Here is an 18,246-nt window from a genome sequence, read left to right as displayed (position 1 = left end):
AAATGACAGTTCCACTCTGAGCTTCCTCAGTGCTGCTTTGGACATAGTCGATGTATTTACTGAGGTGTACGAAAGCATGGGCCTTACGCTAAACATCCGTAAGACAAAGGTCCTCCACCAGCCTGTCCTCGCCGCACAGCACTGCCCCCCAGTCATCAAGATCCATGGCGCAGCCCTAGACAACGTAGGCCATTTCCCATACCTCGGGAGCCTTTTATCAACAAAAGCAGATGTTGATGAGGAGATTCAACACCATTTCCAGTGCAGCCTTCGGCCACCTGAGGAAAAGTGTTTTCGAAGACCAGGCCCTCAAATCTACCACCAAGCTCATGGTCCACAGGGCTGTAGTAATACCCGCCCTCCTGTATGGCTGAGAGACATGGACCTTGTACAGTAGACACCTCAAGTCACTGAAGAAATACTACCAACGATGCCTCCGCAAGATCCTACACATCGCCTGGGAGGACAGACGCACCAACATTGGTGTCCTCGTCCAGACCAACATCCCCAGCATTGAAGCACTGACCACACTTGATCAGTTCCGCTAGGCAGGCCACGTAGTTCGCATACCAGACACGAGACTCCCAAAGCAAGCGCTCTACTCGGAATTCCTTCACGGCAAACGAGCCAAAGGTGGGCAGAAGAAACGTTACAAAGACACCCTCAAAGCCTCCCTGATAAAGTGCAACATCCCCACCGACACCTGGGAGTCCCTGACCAAAGACTGCCCTAAGTGGAGGAAGTGCATCCGGAAGGGCGCTGAGCGCCTTGAGTCTCATCGCTGAGAGCATGCAGAAAAGAAGCGCCGGCAGCGGAAAGAACGTGTGGCAAACCTGTCCCACCCTCCCTTACCTTCAATGACTGTCCCACCTGTGACAGGGACTGTGGCTCTCGTATTGGACTGTTCAGCCACCTAAGGTCTCATTTTAAGAGTGGAAGCAAGTCTTCCTCGATTCCGAGGGACTGCCTATGATGATGATTTGGAGTATCAGCTTAATTAACATGTTGAAAATTTATTATTGTGATATGGAGCTTAATTTTAATGGACAGAAAATCCTGCAGGCCCCCAGTGGAAGTGCAATTTCATAAGATATCATGGGAGCAAAATTGTTCTTTTGGGGGCAGTAACCTTGGCGAGGTGGGACTTCGTAACCTGCAGGGTTGCGGACCTAGAGCTGGTAATTGGGATTAGACTGGATGACCTTTTGTTGGACGGAGCGGATATAATGGTAAGTATTGCAGGGAATAGAATATGGCCAGGGTGATCTCCTGGACGAGTTTCGATGGGTCGGAGAGGAATTTTCCCAGATTTTTTCCCCTAAATTGGCCTGGGTTTTTACCTGGTTTTTGCCTCTCCCAGGAGATCACATGGCTCCGGTTGGGGTGGAGTGTAGAATGTTTTCAGTATAAGGGATGTCGCAGTTGTGTGAGGCGGACTGGTTGGGCTGGATGCTCTTTGCCTTGCTGTCATTGTTCATAGGTTTATATGTAACCTTTAGGGCTGCTGACCAAGGGCCGTGCAGCTCTTTGTCGGCCGGCGTGGATATGATGGGCCGAAATGCCTCCTTCTGCGCTGTAAATTTCTATGTTTCTATGTTTCCTGCACCAGGTGCGAAGTCCCGACCCAATGTCGTGCACTCTACTTTTTCTCAGGGGCAGGTATGGAGCACTAACCTCTGGAATGTTTCAGCGCTACACGTCTCTCCGCATAGCACTGACGCGAGCACAGGGCCCTCCCCTTCCATTAAAGGGGAAGGCATGCTGCAAGCTCTGCAGTGGTTTTGAGGGGCCTCCAGTAAGCCAACAGGAATGTGGGGTGCCGAGCCCGCAGCCTGGCACAAAGGCAGTGCGCTGGGTTGCACCATCTTGTCATGGACCCTGTGAAATACAGGACTGAAGGCCGGACCGGTAAGTTGGCCGGAAAAAAAAATGCATACCTCCCCTTTAAGTTTCGCCCAACAGTGTGGCCTCGTTTGTGACCCGCGAGGCTGGTGCTGACATTGCCCGCGTTGGCCTCAGGGAGCGCTGGCCAAATTCTGCTGCGGGGTGAAAACGGGCCGCACGGGGTGAAAACAGGTCGTTGCATACACCTCAGGGTGCTACCAGTTTTGCGCCTCCGTGAACTCCCACGAAATTTCGTGGGAGCCGGTAGCATTCCACCACCACCCCACCCCCCCGGTGAAAGTAGTTTGTGCCCCATAAGTTCCCCCAGGGTTGCTAATGGGAGTCGCAAACCATGCGAATTTCTTCCCTCCACCATGTGTTCAAATACGAGAGTGCGTCTTGAAGCCAGTATCCTTTGACTCAGGCAAAAGAACTACTAACTGAACTAAATTCACACTCAATTTTAAAGCTCTGACTGACTTACAGGAAAGGTCTTTCAACATTAAATAACTTTGAAATCTGTACTACAAACAAAGTAGCCACAAAATTCTATGCAGCAAACTGCGCCAATAAGTCAGGTTTATTGTCAGCTGATGCTATGGTGAAGCACACTCTCTAATGTACATCTCCTCACTGAGGTCTTCTTCGGATCTGTTAGAGGATAGGATCTTGTAGGTCATCCTCTTGAAATGCTACCTCACTCTCCTTTCCACCATCCTCTCCTGCTGTACCTCCTCCTCCATGATAATGGCATACAAAAGTATGTCTCTAGTGAATCCTGGAGCAGCTCCTAATAAGCCCACAAGTGGGGCCACGAAATATACCAATGGTTTCACACTCCCAGCTGAGGTAAGAAGCAAGTGCAAGACTATCTAGGCTCAATACAAAAAAAATTGTTTCAGAAAGCCTGCAATAATTGCTACTCCTACTTTCAGTCATCTTCAGTCAAAAACTCCGTACTTCTGCCACTTGCAGCTCATTCTGGCAATAGTTGGACCTTATATTTTTCATTCTAACTTACTCCAAGAACATTGTGAAAGTGACTACAGAAAATTCAGGGCTGTAGCGTCATTGGCCACATTTAAATCTATTCAGATCAGCTGCCTCAGGACTCAGTGGGCAGATCACAAGAAGGGCCAAACTACATTAGGAAATTCCTGGGCGGAAAATGCCCCAGCCTGCTAGTCAGTGGTGAGTTTTTCGGATTCTAGGTTCAAAAACGGCAAAAACAGCATCGAATTTTGGGCCAATAAACAGGAATATGTAACATCAACACTCATAAGAGACATATAATAATGATTTTTTACTTTTTAAGCAGAGAACATGACAGATCATTCAATCAATCAAGCATGCTCCTTCCACAGACTACACAAAGACATAGGAACACAGCAATGTACAGGAACATAAAACAACACTAGCAGATCCCAGTGTCTCGAAGATGTCATATCCCACAATATATTTCATACCCCTCTATCAACTATCCAATTCTCTGCTGAATTTGCTGATACTACCTCCCTAGCAGTCCATATATGCAGCAAGACTTGGACGACATTCAGGCATGAGTTGATAAATGGTAAGTAACATTCGCGCCACACAAGTGCCAGGCAATGACTATCTCCAACAAGAGAGAGTCTAACCATCATCCATTCACATTCAACGACATGACAATCGCCGAATCCCCCGCCATCAACCTCCTGGGGGTCACCATTGACCAGAAACTTAACTGGACCAGCCACATAAATACTGTGGTTACAAGAGCAGGTCAGAGGCTGGGTATTCTGTGGTGAATGTCTCGGACCCCTGACTCTCCAAAGCCTTTTCACCAGCTACAAAGCGCAACATAAGAACATAAGAAATAGGAACAGGAGTAGGCCATACGGCTTCTCGAGCCTGCTTCGCTATTCAATACGATCATGGCTGATCTGATCATGGACTCAGCTCCACTGCCTTGCCCGCTTCCCATAACCCTTTGTCCCCTTATTGGTTAAGAAACTGTCGATTTCTGTCTTAAATTTATTCACTGTCCCAGCATCCACAGCTCTCTGAGGCAGCGAGTTCCAGAGATTTACAACTCTCTGCGAGAAGAAATTTCTCATCTGTTTTAAATGGGCGGCCCCTTATTCTAAGATCGTGCCCTCTAGTTCTAGTCTCCCCCATCAGTGGAAACATCCTCTCTGCATCCACCTTGTCAAGCCCTCTCATAATCTTATATGTTTCGATAAGATCACCTCTCATTCTTCTGAATTCCAATGAGTAGAGGCCCAACCTACTCAACCTTTCCTCATAAGTCAGCCCCGTCATCCCCGGAATCAACCTAGTGAACCTTCTCTGTGAACTGCCTCCAAAGCAAGTATATCCTTTTGTCAATATGGAAACCAAAACTGCACGCAGTATTCCAAGTGTGGTCTCACCAATACCTTATATAGCTGTAGCAAGACTTCCCTGCTTTTCTACTCCATCCCTTTGTAATAAAGGCCAAGATACCATTGGCATTCCTGATCACTTGCTGTACCTGCATACTATCCTTTTATGTTTCATGCACAAGTACCCCCAGGTCCCGCTGTACTGCAGCACTTTGCAATCTTTCTCCATTTAAATAATAACTTGCTCTTCGATTTTATTCTGCCAAAGTGCATGACCTCACACTTTCCAACATTATACTCCATCTGCCAAATTTTTGCCCATTCACTTAGCCTATGTCCTTTTGCAGATTTTTTGTCCTCCTCACACATTGCTTTTCCTCCCATCTTTGTATCATCAGCAAACTTGGCTACGTTACATCGGTCCTTTCTTCCAAGTCGTTAATATAGATTGTAAATAGTTGGGGTCCCAGCACTGATCCCTGCGGCACCCCACTAGTTACTGATTGCCAACCTGAGAATGAACCATTTATCCCACTTTCTGTTTTCTGTTAGTTAACCAATCTTCTATCCATGCTAACATATTACCCCCAACCCTGTGAACTTTTATCTTGTGCAGTAACCTTTTATGTGGCACCTTGTCAAATGCCTTCTGGAAGTCCAAATATACCACATCCACTGGTTCCCCTTTATCCACTCTGTTCGTTACATCCTCAAAGAATTCCAGCAAATTTGTCAAACATGATTTCCCCTTCATAAATCCATGCTGACTCTGCCTGACCGAATTTTGCTTTTCCAAATGTCCTGCTACTGCTTCTTTAATAATGGACTCCAACATTTTCCCAACCACAGATGTTAGGCTAACTGGTCTATAGTTTCCTGCTTTTTGTCTGCCTCCTTTTTTAAATACGGGCGTTACATTTGCAGTTTTCCAATCTGCTGGGACCTCTTCAGAATCCAGGGAATTTTGGTCAGGAGTGTGATGGAATATCGCTCCTCCTCATCTCTGTAATCTCCTTCAGCCTCACAATCCCCCCTCCTTTCCGCCCCCCCCTCCACCACCCCCCATCCCCCCTCCAACACCTCCCTCCATCCCCATCCCCCCCCCCACTCCCCGAGATGTCTGCGCTCCTCAAATTCTGCCCTCTTGAGCATTCCTTATTATAACTGTGCAACAATTGGCGGCCGTGCCTTGAGCTGCCTAGACTCCAAGCTCTGGAACTCCCTCCCTAAATCTCTCCGCTGGTTGGAGCTCTGAAAATTCAAATGATCATATAATTTACCAGCCACTCCTATGATCTAAAGAAAGAAAGACTTGGATTTATATAGCGCCTTTCACGACCACCAGACGTCTCAAAGCATTTTACAGCTAATGAAGTACTTTTGGAGTGTAGTCACTGCTGTAATGTAAACTCAGAATATGAGATGAGTGTGTGAAAGAACAGGATTATCTAAGTGATGGTAGCATTTTCAAATGATATAGCATTTTCAAATGATATAATGGAATCTGCTTTGTCTTGGTCTGGCAGGGTCATAAATATTACAAGCATTTGAATGTACAGTGATAACATGTGAATAACATGAGGATGATTTTGTTTTATGAGTGGCTTAGAATGATGGTACATCCTGCATTACATGTAAGGGCTGATTCTCCTCTCTGGGCATCCTATGGTTTTCTGCGCATTCCCCCACCATCGTCGCCCCGCCACACCCCTGGCCCCGCTGCCTCATTACAATTCATCTGCGGTTACTCTCAGCATAGGCCAGTTGTGTGGCACTGGGAAATCTCAGGAAATTCTGGAGTAGCATACTGGGGGGGGGGGGGACGGTCAGGGGGAGTAGAAATCTGGTAGAAAACTCAAAGTTGTGGATCGGCCGTCCGTTATACATCTTGCCCGACTTCAACAGAAAGGAAAATTGGGTGGGGGATACAAGGGGGGCTGATCCACAATTGGCAGTTTACCACCTGGGCCAGAAGTGAAAATGCACCCCAGTCTGTGTCAGATGATTGTGGCAACTGAACTGATCTATTTCATTGAGTGCGACTGTCTATTTTTTTTAAATTGTGATCTTTCTCAGTTGTTTTATTTGCTTTTGCAATGATTTAATTAGGTTCCTGGATTTTGTAAACTGATGGCCTATGTCAAGCGCACATTCCTAATTGGAAAATCAGACTTATCTGCAAATGTTTTGTAGAATTGAACACAGTGTGAAGGTTCAAATTCTGCTGCATCTTGCCTTTAGTGATAAATGTTAAATTAGCCAATAACTGGTGTGTCTCTTGGTCTTTTTTCATCTGTTATTTGAAAGCAGTCAGTGAGAATTCACATTGTTTTTTAATGTCACTTTGAGACCAGGTAGGGAAGACTTTTTTCTCTCTTTTTTGCTCCATTTTCTGACCATGCACTGCCGACACAAAGCCTCGTCCACCAGGAGTGCATATTGTGAAATCCTGCATATGCACAGTGTTATATATGTGGACTTGTATTTACTCTGTACAGAGGGCTCATCCCCTGGAGTCCCAAGGGATCCCATAATCCCTTGGCAGCACAGGTATTTAAGCAAGCTTCACAGGTTGGGGAGGCACTCTGGAGAACTGCAATAAAAGACTAAGGTCACACTTTACTTTGAGCTCACAGTGTTCAGTCTGACTCTTTCTCCATACAAAACAACTGGCGATGAGATACAGATAGCGAACCCTAAGATGCAGAGAATAGTGGGCATCCTGGAGAAATTCACGGAGGGAGATGATTGGCAAACTTTTGTGGAGCGACTTGACCAATATTCGTGGCCAACGAGCTGGATGGGGAAGAGAGCACTGCCAAACAAAGGGTGATCCTCCTCACTGTCTGTGGGGCACCAACGTATGGCCTCATGAAGAATCTGCTCACTCCAGCGACACCCACGGAGAAATCGTACGACGATTTGTACACACTAGTCCGAGAGCATTTGAACCCGAAGGAAAGCGTTCTGATGGTGAGGTACCAGTTCTACATCTACAAAAGGTCTGAAGGCCAGGAAGTGGCGAGTTAAGTCGCCGAGCTAAGACACCTTGCAGGATATTGCGAGTTTGAAGGACATTTGGAGCACATGCTCAGAGACATTTTCGTACTTGGCATTGGCCACGAAACCATACTTCGCAAACTTTTGACTGTAGAGACCCCAACCTTAAGTAAGGCCATAGCGATAGCCCAGGTATTCATTGCCACCAGTGACAATACGAAGCAAATCTTTCAGCACACAAGTGCTGCTACAAGTACTATGAACAAAGTGATGTTGTTTTCGAATCGTAACGGACAAGGCAGGTCACACATACCTGCAGCTGCACGTCCGCAGATGACTCAGAGTCCACCATCAAGGGTGATGAATGCAAGGCCATTAACATCTTGTTGGCGCTGCGGGGGTGATCATCGTTTCCATTCATGCCGATTCAAGGAGTACGTTTACAAGTGCTGTGGAACAATGGGACACCTTCAACGAGTGTGCAGGCGAGCTGCTAAGCCTGTTAAACCTGCAAACCACCATGTTGCAGAGGAGGACAGATCCACAGAGGATCACGACGAGCCAGAGCCTCAGATAGAGGAGGCAGAGGTACATGGGGTGCACACATTCACCACGAATTGTTCCCCGATAATGCTGAATGTTGAACTAAATGGACTCCCGGTGTCAATGGAGCTGGACAGGGCACGAGCCAGTCCATCATGCTAATGTCTTTTCTTACAATTGCATTAATTTCCTCTTTAACCAGCAATGACACTCCGCCTCCTTTTCCTTTCTGTCTATCCTTCCTAAATGTTGAATGCCCCTGGATGTTGAGTTCCCAGCCTTGGTCACCCTGGAGCCATGTCTCCATGATGCCAATTACATCATAAGCATTAACTGCTATCTGCGCAGTTAATTCATCCACCTTGTTCTGAATACTCCTCGCATTGAGGCATAGAGCCTTCAGGCTTGTCTTTCTAACACACTTTGCACCTTTAGAACTTTTGTGTAATGTTGTCCTTTTTGCCTTAGGTTTCTCTGCCCTCCACTTTTACTTTTAATCTTTCTGTCTTTTGCTACTGCCCCCATTCTACTTCCCTCTGTCTCCCTGCATAGGTTCCCATCCCCCTGCCATATTAGTTTAACTCCTCCCCAACAGCACTAGCAAACCACTCCCCCTAGGACATTAGTTCCGGTCCTGCCCAGGTGCAGACCGTCCGGTTTGTACTGGTCCCACCTCCCCCAGAACCGGTTCCAATGTCCCAGGAATTTGAATCCTTCCCTTCTGCACTACTCCTCAAGCCACGTATTCATCTGAGCTACCCTGCGATTCCTACTTTGACTAGCACGTGGCACTGGCAGCAATCCTGAGATTACTACTTTTGAGGCCCTACTTTTTAATTTAGCTCCTAGCTCCCTAAATTCGTCTTATAATACCTCATCCTGGGTGTCATAGTTCATCAGTTATTGAAGGTTGGCATGCAAGTACAGCAGGCGGTGAAGGCGGCAAATGGTATGTTGGCCTTCATAGCTAGGGGATTTGAGTATAGGAGCAGGGAGGTCTTACTGCAGTTGTACAGGGCCTTAGTGAGGCCTCACCTAGAATATTGTGTTCAGTTTTCGCCTCCTAATCTGAGGAAGGACATTCTTGCTATTGAGGGAGTGCAGCGAAGGTTCACCAGACTGATTCCAGGGATGGCTGGACTGACATATGAGGAGAGACTGGATCAACTGGGCCTTTATTCACTGGAGTTTAGAAGGATGAGAGGGGATCTCATAGAAACGTATAAGATTCTGACGGGTCTGGACAGGTTAGATGCGGGAAGAATGTTCCCGATGTTGGGGAAGTCCAGAACCAGGGTACATAGTCTTAGGAAAAGGGGTAGGCCATTTAGGACTGAGATGAAGAGAAACTTCTTCACTCAGAGAGTTGCTAACCTGTGGAATTCCCTGATGCAGAGAGTTGTTAATGCCAGTTCATTGGATATATTCAAGGGGCAGTTCGATATGGCCCTTACGGCTAAGGGGATCAAGGGGTATGGAGAGAAAGCAGGAAAGGGGTATTGAGGGACTGATCAACCATGATCTTATTGAATGGCGCTGCAAGCTCAAAGGGCTGAATGGCCCACTCCTGCACCTATTTTCTATGTTTCTATGTTTCATCCTGTTTTTTACCTATATCGTTGGTTCCTATATGCACCACGACAACTGGCTTTTCACCCTCCCTTTTCAGAATGCCCTGCACCCGCTCCGAGACATCCTTGACCCTTGCACCAGCAAGGCAACATACCATCCTGGAGTCTCGGTTGCGGCCGCAGAAACGTCTATCTATTCCCCTTACAATTGAATCCCCTATCACTATAGCTGTCCCACTCTTTTTCCTGCCCTCCTGTGCAGCAGAGCCACCCACGGTGCCATGAACTTGGCTGCTGCTGCCCTCCCCTGATGAGTCATCCCCCCAACAGTACCCAAAGTGGTGCATCTGTATTGCAGGGGGATGACCGCAGGGAACCCCTGTACTACCTTCCTTGCACTGCTCTTCCTGTTGGTCACCCATTCCCTATCTGGCTGTGTACCCTTTACCTGCAGTGTGACCAACTCACGAAATGTGCTATTCACGTCATTCTCAGCATCGTGGATGCTCCAGAGTAAATCAACCCGCAGCTCCAGTGCCTCAATGCGGTCCGTCAGAAGCTGCAGGCAGATGCACTTCCTGCACACGTAGCCGTCAGGGACACCGGAAGTGTCCCAGACTTCCCACATAGTACAGGAGGGAGACGGCTCCATCAGAATCTGTGGCGATTACAAAGTAACTATCAATCGTTTCTCCCTGCAGGACCAACACCCACTACCAAAGGCCGACGACCTCTTTGCAATGCTGGCGGGAGGAAAGACGTTCATGAAGCTGGATCTGACTTCAGCCTACATGACGCAGGAACTGGAGGAATCATCGAAGGCTCTCACCTGCATCAACACGCACAAGGGCCTTTTTGTTTATAACAGATGCCCGTTTGGAATCCGATCAGCGGCGACGATATTCCAGAGAAACAAGGAAAGTTTACTGAAGTCGGTCCCGCACACAGTGGTCTTCCAGGACGACATCTTGGTCACAGGTCGGAACAGAGTCGAGCACCTGCAGAACCTGGAGAAGGTTCTTAGTCGACTCAACCACGAGGGGCTCAGGTTAAAACGCTCGAAGTGCGTTTTCCTGGCGCCTGAAGTGGAGTTCTTGGGAAGGAGGATTGCGGCGGACGGCATCAGGCCCACCAACGCGAAGACGGAGGCAATCGAGAATGCACCGAGGCCACAGAACGTGACGGAGCTGCGGTCGTTTCTGGGAGTGTTGAACTACTTTGGTAACTTCTTTCCAGGTCTCAGCACACTGTTAGAACCACTGCATGTCTTACTACGAAAAGGGGTCGAATGGGTTTGGGGCAAAAGCCAAGAAAATGCCTTTGTAAAAGCGAGAAAATTGTTATGCTCAAACAAATTGCTTGTGTTGTATGATCCATGTAAGCGTTTGGTACTAGCATGTGATGTGTCATCATATGACGTCGGGTGTGTATTGCAACAAGCTAATGATTTTGGGAAACTGCAACCGGTTGACTATGCATCCAGGAGTCTGTCTAAGGCTCAGAGAGCCTACAGCATGATTGAAAAGCATGGATAAAGAAAATGCATCAATACCCGTTTGGGCTAAAATTCGAACTGGAAACTGACCATAAGCCACTTATATCCCTGTTTACCGAGAGTAAAGGGATAAATACCAACGTATCGGCCCACATCCAGAGATGGGCGCTCACGTTGTCCACATACAACTACGCCATCCGCCACAGGCCAGGCACAGAAAACTGCGCCGATGCTCTCAGTAGGCTGCCATTGCCCACCACGGGGGTGGAAATGGCGCAGCCCGCAGATCTAGCCATGGTTATGGAAGCATTTGAGAGTGAGCAATCACCCGTCACTGCCCGGCAGATCAAAACCTGGACAAGCTAGGATCCCTTATTATCTCTAGTCAAAAGCTGTGTGCTTCACAGGAGCTGGTCCAGTGTCCCAGTGGAAATGCAGGAAGAGATAAAGCCGTTCCAGTGGCGCAGAGATGAAATGTCTATACAGGCAGACTGCCTTCTGTGGGGCAATCGAGTAGTGGTCCCCAAGAAGGGCAGAGACACCTTCATCAATGACCTCCACAGTTCCCACCCAGGCATCATAATGATGAAAGCGATAGCCAGATCCCACGTGTGGTGGCCCGGTATCGGTGCAGACTTAGAATCCTGCATTCATAGATGTAATACATGCTCGCAGTTAAGCAATGTACCCAGGAAGGCGCCGCTAAGTTTATAGTCTTGGCCCTCCAAACCGTGGTCTAAGGTACACGTCGACTATGCAGGACTGTTCTTGGGTAAAATGTTCCTTGTGGTTGTAGACGCGTACGCCAAGTGGATTGAATGTGAGATAATGTCGGCTAGTACGTCCGCTGCCACTACTGAAAGCCTGCGGGTCATGTTTGCCTCACAAGGCTTACCCGATGTCCTGGTAAGCGATAACGGGTCATGTTTTACCAGTGCCGAGTTCCAAGAATTCATGATCCATAATGGGATCAAACATGTCACATCTGCCCCGTTTAAACCAGCATCCAATGGTCAGGTAGAGAGAGCAGTGCAAACCATCAAGCAAGGCTTGAAAAGGGTAACTGTAGGCTCACTGCAGACTCTCCTATCCCGAGTCCTGCTTAGCTACCGCATGAGACCCCACTCACTCACTGGGATACCACCTGCTGAACTGCTCATGAAAAGAGCACGGAAGACAAGGCTCTCGTTAGTTCACCCTGATCGACATGAACAGGTAGAGAGCAGGCGGCTTCAACAAAGTGCATACCATGATAGCGCAAATGCGTCACGTGAGGTTGAAATCAATGATCCTGTATTTGTATTAAATTATGGACAAGGTCCCAAGTGGCTTCCCGGCACTGTCGTGGCCAAAGAGGGGAGCAGGGTGTTTCGGGTTAAACTTTCAAATGGACTCATTCACCGGAAACACTTGGACCAAATCAAACTCAGATTCACGGATTATCCTGAGCAACCCACCTTGGACCCTACCTTTTTTGATCCCCCAACATACACACTAGTGGCAACGGTTGACCACGAAGCAGAATCCATCATCCACAGCAGCCCTGCAGGGCCAACACACCAGGCAACCCAGGAAGGCCAGCTGCATAGCAGCCCAGCGAAGGCCCAACAAATGATTGAACAACACCAGCTTTCGCATCGAGACGATCAACCAGGGCAAGAAGGGCCCCAGATCGACTCACATTGTAAATAGTTACACTATTGACTTTGGCGGGGGAGTGTTGTTATATATGTGGACTTGTATTTACTCTGTACAGCCACCAGAGGGCGCATCCCCGGAGTCCCAAGGGATCCCATAATCCCTTGGGAGCACAGGTATTTAAGGAGGCTTCACAGGTTGGAGAGGCATTCTGGAGACCTGCAATAAAAAACTAAGGTCACACTTTACTTTGAGCTCTCAGTGTTCAGTCTGACTCTTTCCCCATACACAGCATATAGTCATGAGCTTCCATCCATTAATGCAATCAGAAAATTGACCTTCAACTATCAATAATTTCTTTACCAATGCAGACATCACCATCTAGACAAAGCCTGACCTTATTTAATGTCCAAGCACTCACCTCCAGCAGTTGCTGCGACTATCGATTAGTATTAAGAATACCTGCTGATTTTCCTCTCCCTAACCTACTGCCACTGAGGCCAATCATAGGAAGTGCCCCAGCTTAGAGCCACTGGAGGAGCTCCATGTCAGTTTTTATGTAATGTCAATGCCTTCAATAAGCATCTACAAAACAAATTTTTTTACTGTTATAACTTGTGGATCCCCAAAATGTCTCAGAAACAATGAAGCAAACACCAATTGTACTGAAAACATCAAGGGATGATTCCAAGATCATGATTTATTGAGATATGCTCCCAGTGAGTGTCATTCCACACTGGGAGCAGCAGTCCATGAAAAATCCCTGAAATCCTCGTCCATGTCTTGCTGCAAGCGGACACGGACTGCTTCATTATCTGAGAAGTTGCGAATGGAGCTGAACGTTGTGCAATCATCAGTGAACAGCCCCATTAACATTGTGCAATTATCAGTGAACAGCCCCATTTCTCACCTTATAATTCAGGGAGGGTCAAAGATAGCTGGGCCTTTAAGGGTAACAATCCCTCTTTTTCGATACTTTCCCTTCCCTCCCATGCCATGCACATCCTTCCAGCCATTTGAGTTGGTGACTTGATGCCAGGCTTTTGCCATCCCTGTTTTTACCCAGCTGTCAGGAGATGTATTAGAGTAGCTTGGAGATGACTCTTCCCCCATTTTCTCCCTGTAGAGAAGAACCTATCTCGTGCTCAATGCCTTCTCAAAGCAGTGCGTCTAAGATCAAGAACGTGAACCCATGACTAGAAAATCCATGGCTTACATAGAAACAAAGAAATTTACAGCGCAGAAGGAGGCCATTCTGGGCCATTCTGTTCCACCCAGCCGACAAAGAGCCCTTGGTCAGCAGCCCTAAAGGTTACATATAAATCTATAAACAATGACGGAAAGGCAAAGAGCACCCAGCCCAACCAATCCGCCTCAACACAACTGCGACTGATACTAAAACATTCTACACTCCACCCCAACCGGAGCCATGTGATCTCCTGGGAGAGGCAAAAAACAGATAAAAACGCAGGCCAATTTAAAGAGAAAAAATCTGGGAAAATTCCTCTCCGACCCATCCAGGCGATCGAAACCAATCCAGGAGATCACCCTGGCCATATTCTATTCCCTGCAGTACTTACCATTGTATCTGCTCCGTCCAGTCTAATCCCAATTACCAGCTCTAGGTCCATAACCCTGCAGGCTGCTTACATAGAAGAACATAAGAATTTGGAACAGGAGTCGGTCATCTAGCCCCTCGAGCCTGCTCCGCAATTCAACAAGATCATGGCTGATCTGGCCGTGGTCTCAGTTCCATTTACCCGCCCGCTCCCCGAAACCCTTAATTCCCTTATTGGTTAAAAATCTATCTATCTGTGATTTGAATACATTCAATGAGCTAGCCTCAACTGCTTCCTTGGACAGAGAATTCCACAACGCTCCGGGAGAAGAAATTCCTTCTCAACTCGGTTTTAAATTGGCTTCCCTGTATTTTGAGGCTGTGCCCCCGAGTTCTAGTCTCCCCGACCAGTGGAAACAACCTCTCTGCCTCTACCTTGTCTATCCCTTTCATTATTTTAAATGTTTCTATAAGATCACCCCTCATCCTTCTGAACGCCAACGAGTAAAGACCCAGTCTACTCAATCGATCATCATAAGGTAACCCCCTCATCTCCGGAATCAGCCCAGCGAATCGTCTCTGTAACCGCCCCCCAAAGCTAGTATATCCTTCCTTAAGTAAGGTGACCAAAACTGCACGCAGTACTCCAGGTGCGGCCTCACCAATACCCTGTACAGTTGCAGCAGGACCTCCCTGCTTTTGTATTCCATCCCTCTCGCAATGAAGGCCAACATTCCATTCGCCTTCCTGATTACCTGCTGCACCTGCAAACTAACTAAGAGTTTCATGCACAAGGATCCCCAGGTCCCTCTGCACCGCAGCATGTTGTAATTTCTCCCCATTCAAATAATATTCCCTTTTACTGTGTTTTTTTCCAAGGTGGATGACCACACATTTTCCGACATTGTATTCCATCTGCCAAACCTTAGCCCATTCGCTTAACCTATCTAAATCTCTTTGCAGCCTCTCTGTGTCCTCTACACAACCCGCTTTCCCACTAATCTTTGTGTCATCTGCAAATTTTGTTACACTACACTCTGGTCCCTCTTCCAGGTCATCTATGTATATTGTAAACAGTTGTGGTCCCAGCACCGATCCCTGTGGCACACCACTAATCACCGATTTACAAACCGAAAAGGACCCATTTATCCCGACTCTCTGCTTTCTGTTAGCCAGCCAATTCTCTATCCATGCTAATACATATCCTCTGACTCCGCGTACCTTTATCTTCTGCAGTAACCTTTTGTGTGGCATCTTATCCAATGCCTTTTGGAAATCTAAATACACCACATCCATCGGTACACCTCTATCCACCATGCTCGTTATATCCTCAAAGAATTCCAGTAAATTAGTTAAACATGATTTCCCCTTCATGAATCCATGTTGCGTCTGCTTGATTGCACTATTCCTATCTAGATGTCCCACTATTTCTTCCTTAGTGATAGTTTCAAGCATTTTCCCAACTACAGATGTTAAACTAACCGACCTATAGTTACCTGCCTTTTGTCTGCCCCCTTTTTTAAACAGAGGCGTTACATTACCTGCTTTCCAATCCACTGGTACCTCCCCAGAGTCCAGAGAATTTTGGTAGATTATAACGAATGCATCTGCTATAACTTCCGCCATCTCTTTTAATACCCTGGGATGCATTCCATCAGGACCAGGGGACTTGTCTATCTTGAGTCCCATTAGCCTGTCCAGCACTACCCCCCTAGTGATAGTGATTATCTCAAGGTCCTCCCTTCCCACATTCCCGTGACCAGCAATTTTTGGCATGGTTTTTGTGTCTTCCACTGTGAAGACCGAAGCAAAATAATTGTTTAAGGTCTCAGCCATTTCCACATTTCCCATTATTAAATCCCCCTTCTCATCTTCTAAGGGACCAACATTTACTTTAGTCACTCTCTTCCGTTTTATATATCGGTAAAAGCTTTTACTATCTGTTTTTATGTTTTGCGCAAGTTTACTTTCGTAATCTATCTTTCCTTTCTTTATTGCTTTCTTAGTCATTCTTTGCTGTCGTTTAAAATTTTCCCAATCTTCTAGTTTCCCACTAACTTTGGCCACCTTATACGCATTGGTTTTTAATTTGATACTCTCTTTTATTTCCTTGGTTATCCACGTCTGGTTATCCCTTCTCTTACCATCCTTCTTTTTCACTGGAATATATTTTTGTTGAGCACTATGAAAGAGCTCCTTAAAAGTCTTCCACTGTTCCTCAATTGTGCCACCGTTTAGTCTGTGTTTCCAGTCTACTTTAGCCAACTCTGCCCTCATCCCACTGTAGTCCCCTTTGTTTAAGCATAGTACGCTCGTTTGAGACACTACTTCCTCACCCTCAATCTGTATTACAAATTCAACCATACTGTAATCACTCATTCAGAGAGGATCTTTTACTCGGAGATCGTTTATTATTCCTGTCTCATTACACAGGACCAGATCGAAGATAGCTTTCTCCCTTGCAGGTTCTGTAACATACTGTTCTAAGAAACAATCCCGTATGCATTCTATGAATTCCTCCTCAAGGCTACCCCGTGCGATTTGATTTGACCAATCGATATGTAGGTTAAAATCCCCCATGGTTACTGCCGTTCCTTTTTCACATGCCTCCATTATTCCCTTGATTATTGCCCGCCCCACCGTGAAGTTATTATTTGGGGGCCTATAAACTACGCCCACCAGTGACTTTTTCCCCTTACTATCTCTAATCTCCACCCACAATGATTCAACATTTTGTTCATTCGAGCCAATATCGTCTCTCACAACTGCCGTGATACCATCCTTTATTAACAGAGCTACCCCACCTCCTTTCCCTTCTTGTCTATCTTTCCGAATTGTCAGATACCCCTGTATGTTGCACTTTAAGTGCCCATCCAACCATCTCTTAAAAGTGGTGAGGGGTTCTGCATCTACCACTCTTCCAGGCAGTGAGTTCCAGATCCCCACAACCCTCTGCGTAAAGAAGCCCCCCCCTTTAAATTCCCTCTAAACCTTCCATCAACGACCTTCAAACTATGTCCCATCGAAATAGATCCCTCCACAAATGGAAATAGACCCTTACTACCCACTATGCCCAGGCCCCTCAATATTTTGTACACCTCAATGAGGTCTCTTCTCAACCTCCTCTGTTGCAATGAGAACAAACCCAACCTATTCAATCTGTCCTCATAACTAAGATTCTCCATTCCAGGCAGCATCCTGGTAAATCTCCTCTGCACCCTCTCTCGTGCAATCACGTCCTTCCGATAATACGGCGACCAGAATTGCACGCAATACTCCAGCTGTGACCTAACCAAGGTATTATACAATTTAAGCATAACCTCCCTGCTCATATTCTATGTCTCGGCCAACAAAGGCAAGCATTCAGTATGCCTTCTTAACCACCTTATCTACCTGACTTACTACTTTCAGGGATCTGTGAACAAGCACTCCAAGGTCCCTTTGTTCATTTACACTATTAAGTGGCCTACCACTTAATGTGTATACCCTTTCTTTTTAGCCCTCCCAAAGTGCATCACCTCACACTTCTCGGAATTAAATTCCATTGCCACTGCTCTGCCCAGTGGATTCATGTCCTCCTGCAGCCTATGACTTTCCTCTTCATTATTAACCACACAGCCAATTTTAGTGTCGTCTGCAAACTTCTTAATCATACTCCCTATATTCAAATCTAAATCGTTGATATATACCACAAAAAGCAAGGGTCCCAGTACTGAGCCCTGTGGAACCCCACTGGAAACATCCTTCCAGTCACAAAAACATCCATCAATCATTACCCTTTGCTTCCTATCAACAAGCCAATTTTGGATCCAACTTGTCACTTTGCCCTGTATTCCATGGGCTTTAACTTTCATGACCAGTCTCCCATGTGACTTTGCTAAAGTCCATATATACTATATCGTATGCACTACCCTCCTTGACTCTCTTGGTTACCTCCTCAAAAAATTCAATCAGGTTAGTCAGACACGATCTTCCCTTAACAAATCCACGCTAACTGTCCCGAATTAATCCTTGCCTTTCCAAATGCAGATTTATCCTGTCTTTCAGGATTTTTTCCAATAATTTTCCCACCAATGAGGTTAGGCTAACAGGCCTGTAATTACTCGGCCTATCCCTTTCTCCCTTCTTAAACAAGGGTACTACATTAGCAGTCCTCCAATCCTCCGGCACCATGCCCAGATCCAAAGAGGACTG

Source organism: Pristiophorus japonicus, chromosome 11 (genome assembly GCF_044704955.1).
Source record: "Pristiophorus japonicus isolate sPriJap1 chromosome 11, sPriJap1.hap1, whole genome shotgun sequence".
In the NCBI taxonomy this organism is placed as follows: domain Eukaryota; kingdom Metazoa; phylum Chordata; class Chondrichthyes; family Pristiophoridae; genus Pristiophorus; species Pristiophorus japonicus.
This window is presented reverse-complemented; position numbering follows the sequence as displayed.